Source organism: Sus scrofa, chromosome 2, assembly GCF_000003025.6.
Source record: "Sus scrofa isolate TJ Tabasco breed Duroc chromosome 2, Sscrofa11.1, whole genome shotgun sequence".
Lineage (NCBI taxonomy): Eukaryota > Metazoa > Chordata > Mammalia > Artiodactyla > Suidae > Sus > Sus scrofa.
Genome location: NC_010444.4, coordinates 55,719,382 through 55,729,405, shown reverse-complemented (window position 1 = coordinate 55,729,405; position 10,024 = coordinate 55,719,382). Strand labels below are relative to the sequence as shown.

Sequence of the window (10,024 nt, the reverse complement as noted above, 5' to 3'; positions counted from 1 at the left end):
AGGAAATAGTTAGACATCTACAAATAAACATGTGCTTAAGCACTTTACTCCAAGAGATCTGGGACTCTTGCCCAATGACCACATGAAAATTTATAAGACCTTTCTAAGTCTGTAGTCTCTAGACATCAGAAAAATTGCTTCGTTCCCATTACCATGATTGGGAAAAACACCTCAAGAGTGAAAATCTGGACAGATATCCATGGGTGAGACTGAATTTGCAGAAGTCTAGCTTGTCTAGGGGAAGATTTCAGAATGCCATCAGTGCAGGTTAAAGAAGAGTTTGAAGGCAAAGGAAAGGAAGGAATTGAACAGAATCTGTTCCCTTCTTAAGTCAAAACAGGAAGAGCCTATGCTGTTTGGCAGTGGTCACCAGTGACTTTTCCCACACAGGGAGCAGAAAATGCAGTTGGTGAGTGACTGGCTATCCAGTTGGTGTGGGTTATTTCTAGAGAAACCAATTTCTCTATATCAGCACCCTGATTTTGAGAAGAAATATCTATGATTTGGAGGAAGGAGGAGGACGGGATGGAAACAGTTAAGAATATTAAAGCACATTAAAATAATGCAGTTCCTACTGTCTGATTTGGAATTTAAGCTGAAAGTTGGACCACATCCTATGAGAGTACCCCACATGAAGATCGCCACAGTGGGCTCATGAATATCAGCAAAGCCCCAAATGCTAAACTCACCCCTTCCACCACTCTGCTACTCACTTCCTGTATGCAATCCAAAGCGAATTTGTGAGAGTGGGCTTAAGTAGACAGGGAGCATGCTCATCAAATAATACATTTATAAGAGGAGAGGAAACTAAGATATAAAACATTATAGAAAGCCTCTACAGCTATTTTCTTTTATCAGAAAAGCAAATATTTAAAGAGGAGAGGAGAAGGGGGCAGAAAGTTTATTTTTAAAAAAAATAGGAGTTGCTGTTGCGGTGCAGCAGAAACGAATCTGACTAGGAACCATGAGGTTGCAGGTTTGATCCCTGGCCTTGCTCAGTGGGTTAAGGATCTGGAACTGTCATGAGCTGTGGTGTAGGTCACAGATGTGGCTCAGATCTGGCATTGCTGTGGCTATGGCCAGTGGCTACAGTTCTGATCAGACCCCTAGCCTGAGAACCTCCATATGCTGCAGGTGCGGCCCTAAAAAGACAAAAGACCGAAAAAAGAAAAAATGAAAAAAATTGTATCTGAGAACTTTCGAAACCTAGGGCAGGATTTGGACATAAAAGTGCATAAAGCCAAATATAATATCCTATTTCCCCAATAGAAAAAAGAAAAGACCTTCTCCAGGACACATTTTAACTAAACTCTCAGCAATCAGTATTATGGAAAAAATGTTAAAAGAAGTCAGGAACAAAAAGAAGTAACCAACAATAAAACCCCTAATAAATCCATCAGTGAATTTTTCAGCAGAAATGGTAGCAGGCCTGGAGAAAGTGAAATGACACACTTAACATATTATACCTCTTGGTCTTTTCCAATATAATCTAATGACTCTTTTCTCTTTGTTGCCATTGCAATGGTATTTTCAGTAGCTTTGATATGGAACATCATCCTAATTCTTCTCACTCAACTGGACACCAGACTCCACAGTCCAATGTACTTTCTACTCAGTTAACTCTCCTTCATCGGCCTGATATACACAGTATGCCCAAGATGGCAATTAACTTTCCTTTTTTTTTTTTTGTCTTTTTGCCATTTCTTGGGCCGCTCCTGCGGCATATGGAGGTTCCCAGGCTAGGGGTCTAATCAGAGCTGTAGCCACCGGCCTACGCCAGAGCCACAGCAACGTGGGATCCAAGCCATGTCTGCAACCTACACCACAGCTCACGGCAAGGCCAGATCCTTTAACCCACTGAGCAAGGCCAGGGACCGAACCCTCAACCTCATGGTTCCTAGTCGGATTCGTTAACCACCGCGCCACAACGGGAACTCCCATCAATTAACTTTCTGTCCAGAAGTAAAGTGTTACTTTTTAGGCTGTGATATTCAAACATTTGTTGCCTTGGCCCTTGGTGGAACCGAAGCCCTTGGTTTCATGTCTTATGATTTCTATGTGGCCATCTGTCATCCTTTACATTACCCTGTACATATGAGCAAGATGATCTGTTGGTTCATGGTCACATGTGTATGGACCAATTGTTCTATCAACTCTTTAACACATACAGTGCATGTATTTCAACTTACTTTCTATAGATCTGAATTGTTAATCACTTCATGGTTCTAGCTTCCTACGCCTGCATGCTTACTGTGGTGTTCCAGATGAGTTCAACAAAAGGACAGACAAAAGCTATCACCTTATTGTGGCAAGCCTGTTATATGTGACCACTCTCTCCATCTATACAAGGCCACATTCCTTGCATTCCCCTGAAGAGGATAAGATAGTAGCTGTGTTTTATACTGTTATTACACCTCTTCTGAACCCATTTATCTACATCTTGGGGAATAAAGGAGTCATGGGTGCCTTGACTATTCATGCAGAAAATTTGACTAGGAATTCCTTATTGACTCAGATTGATCAACATAAATACATGGGCCTAGAGTACTGTTGTGCAATATGAAAATGATAAAACTGCCTAGAAATATTTGAATTATAGGAAATGTTTATGAAACAAAGTATAAAAGTCTTGAATACTCCTGATATCAGAATTTCCTCCAGCATTTCTACTGGAAATTCATGGATTTTCAATACAGAAGGTAAAGGTACAGTGTAATTTCCAAATTAGTTAGCTTCTAAAGCAATATAATTCAACTCTTAACCTGATGTTTCCTTATTAGAAATATTTTGAAATGGATATTTAACACCTGAGATGCAATGCATAGAAAACAGTTTCTATGGAAAGGTTCATTTGTGCCATATATTACATTTCAGATATGTGATATCATATGTTATTTGTCTTTCTCTTTCTTACTTCACTTAATATGAGACTCTCTAGTTCCATCCATATTGCTTCAAATGGCATTATTTTGATTTTTAAAGGCTGAGTAGTATTCCATTGTGTATATATACCACACCTTCTTAATCTAATCATCTATCAATGGGGAGGGAGTGGGATGGATTGGGAATTTGTGGTTAATAAATGCAAACTATTGCCTTTGAAATGGATAAGCAATGAGATCCTGCTGTATACCTCTGGGAACTATGGCTAGTCACGTATGATGGAGCATGATAATGTGAGAAAAGTCAATGCACACATGTATGAGTAACTGGGTCACCTTGCTATACAGTACAAAATTGACAGAACACTGGAAACCAGCTATAATGAAAAAAATAAAAATCTTTATAAATGATAAAAAAACATAGTTTATTCTAACACATACTATTAAGGAAATCTAGAAATGACTAAATCTTAATAGAGAGCAAGGTATGTAAACCACTCATTCAACATATATTTAATACTTTAATAATGTGTTTAGCACTGGTGATAACCAAGTAATCAAAGATAAAAATGATAGATATATCTGATATCATAAAGTTCACATTTCAGTATAGGGAGACATTCAGTAAATCAAATAATTTTATCCTACACAAAAAGTAATATTTTTCATGAAAAAATAAAATTTCTATAAAATTCCATTTTCTAAGTGAAAACTAAGGTGGTCAAGAATGAAGTGAAAAAAGAAATTAAGTCAGATGGATATGTGGTGATATGTTATCTAAATAGAAGAAGTAAATGAGGTTGTCCTTAGTAGAGAAAATATTTGGCAAACCAAAGAAGGTCAAAGAGTAAATTACTGGGCTTCAGGAATTGAGTAGATGTAATGGAGACAGAATTTGTAATATGAAGTAGACTAATATAAAATTTGGTCATTTAATAAGATAAGAAATTATAACTAGGTTTTGTCAACAGGATTGAAATGGACTGTTAAGACATTGTAGCAGTCTCATTGTGATAAAATATCTTGGACCAAAGTGGTTATTGTGGAGAAGCAAGAAGTAGCCAGATTCCATAGAAAAATGCAAGGCAGACATTTGTTGTTCAGGACAGATCAGATGTGAAATGTGGGGAAACTGAAAGAGCTCAGAATCAGGCTAAGATCATGCACCGCTCAGCTGGGAAAATGGAATTTCCAATAATTTCATTAAAGAAAACTAGAGCTGTATAGCACTGGAAATTATAACTAGTCACTTATGATGGAGAATGATAATGTGAGAAAAAATAATGTATACATTCATGTGTAACTGGGTCATCTTGCTGTATAGTAGAAAATTGACAGAACACTGTAAACCAGCTATAATGGAAAAAATAAAAATCATTATTAAAAGACAAAAAATAAATAAATTTAATAGAGTAAATAAAAAAAAAAGAAAACTAGAGTTAAACAATTTCCATCATTGTATTCTGTATTCTCCTTTGATGTTGGTTCTTTTGTCCCAGTAATGATAATTATTGTTATTATGACTTTCATTCTCTTTGAATTAAAGCTTGGCACCAGTTTCTCAATATGTTTATAAGACCCAAGTATTTTTCTACATCTCAATAATGTAAATATTTTTATTGTTATGTAGCATTCTACTGTAGGACTAAGTCACAATTGTTGCATCTGCTGTAAAATGTTTGCTATTATAAATAAAACTGATTAAAAACTTCCTATACAAGTGAGTGAATTGTGCATATAATTACTGCCATAGAATAAGCTCCTTTGTAAAACCTCCATCATGTCATATAGTTATTTTATTTATTTATTTATTTATTTATTTTATTACAGTTGACTTACATTGTTCTGTCAATTTCTACTGTACAGCAAAGTAACCCAGTCATTCTGGGCTTAATCAGAATCTACACACACAGGACAACTTTGAGAGGGTGTATTTACTGAGAAGTGTATTTACCAAGAGGGTGTGACCCTAGCTTGTTTACAATAAGTTGACACATTGATCATACTTGATTCCTTACAAATTCATGGTAGTATTGAATATGCTTTAAATTTCTGTCATGTTTAAAAGGTATATTTATTGTTCTCTTTACTGCTTTTCAATAAAGACAGAATTCTGAGGCCTTTTCTTAAGCATTAGGGAGTTACTAATTAGGATTTCTCTCACTTCAGATTCCAAATACAGTATGTATCACAGAAATTATTAAAAACATTTAATGGCATAAAATCTTCACCATAAAGTTGAAGACCTCAATCTTAGGCTATGCTGTATTATGTTAAAATTCATTTGATATGTTAAAGTGCCCCACCAAAACATTCAGTTCAGAAGCACCTAAAAGATACCTGCATCTCCTTTCCCTCAAAAGAAAAAAGTCTCCCACATCCCACCCCCCTATTCCAACACCTAAAGTCATTTCCCTGATTTTGGCAAAATTCCAAACTAGAGCTTCAGTTGACATTAATATGAAAATAAATTTATTGAGGACTGGGAGACTTTATGATATTATATTTACCAATAGATTTAAACAAATTAAAAATCCAACTAAAGAAATTTAATTACTTGGACCTTCAATGTGAGCTAAGAAAATTAAAATAACATCCACTTAAAGTGTGTTTTAAACCAAAGCCAGAACATTTTGGAGGAGAGAGGAAGAAACATTATCATTTTTTTTCACTTTGTTAGATTTTAGAATGACTTTACTCTTATTATACCCATTAACAAATAATCACAAATTTTACCTAAACAAGTTTTTCAAAGTAATTAAATATGTATTTTTATCACAATACAACCTGTCCAGATTATTATTCTAATCCACATATATTTTTTCATTGCATCCCTAATTTTCCCTTGAATTTTAAGATTTGCTGTCACTAAAAATCTTTACTGTACAGTTAATTTAAGATTTAGTAGCTCATTTCAGGAGATGAAAATTAAAGAAATATGTAGAACTGAAATCCATGGATATAGATAATATGCTACATTCTTAATATTTTCAGGCAATAATAAAATAGAGTTTAAGAAACAAAAGTGTAAATAGCTAGCACTCCTCTCCTATGGAGACATACAATTTGCAAAAATGTTTGAGTGGACCTGCTTAAATTTTCAATATGTATTTGTAATTTTTTAAATAGTTGACTTATTTTACATATTTTAATCATTCCCAAAATATTGGTAAATATGATTTTGTGCTAAATTTAGCATAGAAACTTGAAGGTAAAATAAGGAAGAAACAGACATTCCTCCACCCCATTAGAAATACAAGGTGCACCAGAGTCATGCTCTCTCAGGTAGAGTACACACAGATGGATTGAATCCTGGTCTAGACTACTGCAATAAGATCATCCACAGCCCCTTTGCCCTTATAACACTGAAATGATTCAAACTCAAAAAAAGACCAAATAAATCTCAAATACATACTTTTATATTCTTTCTGAAGAAATCATATAATTAATATATGTATAACCTACCAGCCCTGAAATAGCCCAAATAAAAAATATTATGTGTAAGAAAAATAATAAAATTTAACTATACATAATCATTGAAGTAAAATGCATTTTAAATACAATATCTGAGAGTAAACACGTTTTTCTTTTAAATATAAGTTGCAGTAAACTCAACAAGGAACTACAATTTCTTCTGACTTGCCTCAGAGGTATAGACAATTCTAGTTACATGATACTGAATGATTTTTACTGTGAATGAGACTTCTTTGCCTTCATCAATTCATGTCCTTGATGCTCACCTTGAAAACATAGGTAAGCTCTAGATAAACAGACATATCAATTGTCTTTCATTTCATAAAACATTTAAAATTCCTCTCCACTGATATATATTGCCTCTTATAATAACTGCTGTGGTGCAGTGGATTAAGAATCTACCTACAGTGGTTTGGATTACTGTGAAGGCATGGATTCCACTCCTAGCCCAGGGCAGTGGGTTAAAGGATCCTGCATTGCCACAGCTGAGGCATAGGTTGAATCTGTGGCTCAGATCAAACCCTGGCCCAGGATTTTCCATATGCTGCAGGTATAGCCAGAAAAATAGAACAAAATTCCCTTCAGCTCCACTTAAAGGTTGTAATTAGAGATTCATAGTAATTCCTTCTTGGATAATCATTTTTAAATAAAATTGTATCACTTGTAGGTAACAGAAAGAACCACATGTATTCTTAATTATTGAACTATTTAATGTGGCAATGCTACAGAGGCATAAAAAGATTTTTAATATTCCAAAAATTTTACAAACCATAAAGGAAATATTATCACTCTATGACTATTATCATATTATGACTTTGTAAGATTATGCCTATTTTTTGCCTTGGACAATATGCCTTTAATCATTTAGCATGAAAAATTCACACAAAATTCAAATTTTTTAGGAGTCATTTTTCAATCTTATACAAGACATTTAAAAGTCTCAAGTTAAATGAGCTGGCTCCGTAATCATATGGAATCTTATATGGAAACTCATATATTTTTGCAAAATTCCTTTAGGGAAAACTCAGTCTCTAGACCACAATTAAACACATGAGCTACATTGCAGAAGATGTTTTGTTAGAGCTGCTATTTGCACTCAAGAAAAATAATTGTATGAATACTCAAAATATTTTTTCAATGAAAAACATCAGATAAAAATCTCCTGTCAAGTTTTATAAAAGCATTACTTAACTATTTCAGCATATAGATAAATAAGGATTGTATTTCATACTGTAATAACCAACTGATATAGGCTCTGATATTTTTTGAACAGTGACATATGATATTTCAAGGAATTATCTGAGCCAGGAGATGTGCTATGTTGTGGGTGGAAGAAAACAGGGCCATAAGACTCAAGCTTGAAAGCACATAGCTAGAGAAAGGAAAGAGAATAGACTATAAAAGTCATGGAAAACCATGACCTCCTCTTGGAATGTCAAGAAGGTTATGCTAAGAAAGAACTGTAGATAGTTAAGACTTATGGGCCCTGTGAGGGGAACAAACAGGCCTGCTGTTAAGGTTAATGTATGCCTTCCTGAAGGATAAGATCTGATGATTGTTAGAACAGACTCTGTTAATCATAATCCCCCCAGGTTTGTGTTTTATCTATAGTCTCTTCCCCCCATGTTTTTTGTTTACAATTCTAATAAAAGATAGACCCGTTTGCTCTGGGCAATGGCTTGCTACAGCATTAGGCTTCTCTGTGTCTCCTTCAAGCTGATCTCCAGGTGTCACCTAAAATTCTAATTGTTACAGATGATGACAAGTGGTGACCCCCACCCTGCCCCCGCCACATGATTTAAAGAGACAGTGACTCTGGAAGGATAGTTAGCTCCGTTGCTCCAAGACTACAATTTCCCCTGACAAGGTAAGAGAAAAAGAAACTGTATTAGGATTCTCCAACACAGGAATCTAATAGGAGACTAAAATGGGAAACTCCCTGTGGCCTCAGCAGAGAAAATATATGAGTGTTACAAACGTTAGGAATGGCTGCAGGGGTAAACATTCACATGAAAGCTTTGTTAAAATTGTTGTCTAATATTCAGCATTGCTGCCCATGATTTCCAGAGCATGGAACTTTTGATTTAGAAATCTGGAAATAAGTAGGAAGGACCCTTATTAAACAAAGACACACAGAGAAGGGAGAAATAGGCCCATAAGCAATTGTAACTTGACTATGGTCAAGAGTGACTACCCCCGTTGTTTCTGAGGCGGAATATGCCACTTTGCCCTTACACGAGGAAAAAAGAAGTGATAATGAGGAGGACAAGGGGAAGGAAGAGATAATATGGGAGAAGACACGTACTGCCCCTTCCCCTTCTGCCCCTCCATTGGAAACAAAGTTAATCGATGCGAAGCTCCTATGCAAAAAATCTGTAACACCAATTGAGCTACTCTACCATTCTGGTCCAGTGCGTCCCTGCTTCCCAATCTCCTACGGTGATGCAGAAATGTATGTCAGAGGCCTTTAAGACTGAAAAAATAGGAATGTTCCCGGGAATAAGAAGGCAAGGCAGAAATTGGGAACATGAAGGACTTCCTTTTAGCATGGTAAAAGAATTCCAAGAGTCTGTCGAACAATATGGTATACAGAGTCCATACACCATAGGGGTACTTTAAACTATAGCAGCGAGTACCTCTGTGTGTATGTGGGACTGGAGTATGTTAATGAAAACCCTTTTAACCCCTGCTCAGTATGCAGTTTTTACTCAAAAATTAAGGGACGCTTGTATACAACAAGCTATGAGAAATCTTGATAATAGAGTAAATATATCTTATGAACAGTTATTAGGATAAGAGCAATGGGATATGCCTCATCAGCAAGCCCACCTTCCTCCTCTGGTAAGGGAAAAAAATTACAGAAATAGTCAGATGAATCTTTACTAAGATTCCACTGTCAGGAAAATCTCAGGGCTCCTTTGCTCAGATTAGACAAGGGCCTAATCAACCTTACATGGAATTGGTTAATCAACTCCAAGAGGCAGTATAAAGACAAATTGATAATCTCAAAGCTGCTGAAGCCTTACTAATGTCTCTAACAGTGGAAAATGCTAATGAGGACTATAGAAAAATTATAAAATCCCTAAAACTGATCCCCCAATATCCAACAGCGACCATTGCTCAATATATTAAAGCTTGTCAGAATGTGGGCTCAGAATCTTATAAAGCTAAGCTTTTAGCAGTAGCCCTTAAACAAGGACCAAATCTGGCCATCTGTTTAAATGTGGAAAAAGGGGACATTTTTAAAAAGAATGTAGAATAGAAAATAGTAGAGGCCCCCCTAATAATTTGAGAGAACCTGGTATATGCCCAAAATGTAAAAAAAGGAAAACATTTGGCTAATTTGTGTAAGTCCAAATTTGACAAAGAGGGCAATTCTATCTCTTAGTCCTGGCAGGGAAACTGGAAGATGGGCAACCCTTCCCTAGCCCAAGAACAAAGAAGGAGGTCTTTTTCCCAGAGATGAGAGACCTGGACTGCCCAGCTCTAGGAACCTCAGTGGCCACCTTATGGTCTGCCACAAGAGGAAGCACAGGATTGGATCTCCCATTAAGTAATGATGTCATTTGTGATGAACTGGGAAAGGTTTGTCTTCTCTCCACCAGAGTTTATGGACCCTTACCTAAAGGAATGGTGGGATTAATAATTGCCAGGTCTAGTTCTACTTT

The 10,024-nt window shown here is 35.9% G+C and overlaps 1 pseudogene; it reads left to right on the top strand.

Moving 5' to 3' along the window:
* LOC102163098 lies at positions 1,501 to 8,827 on the top strand (annotated as a pseudogene).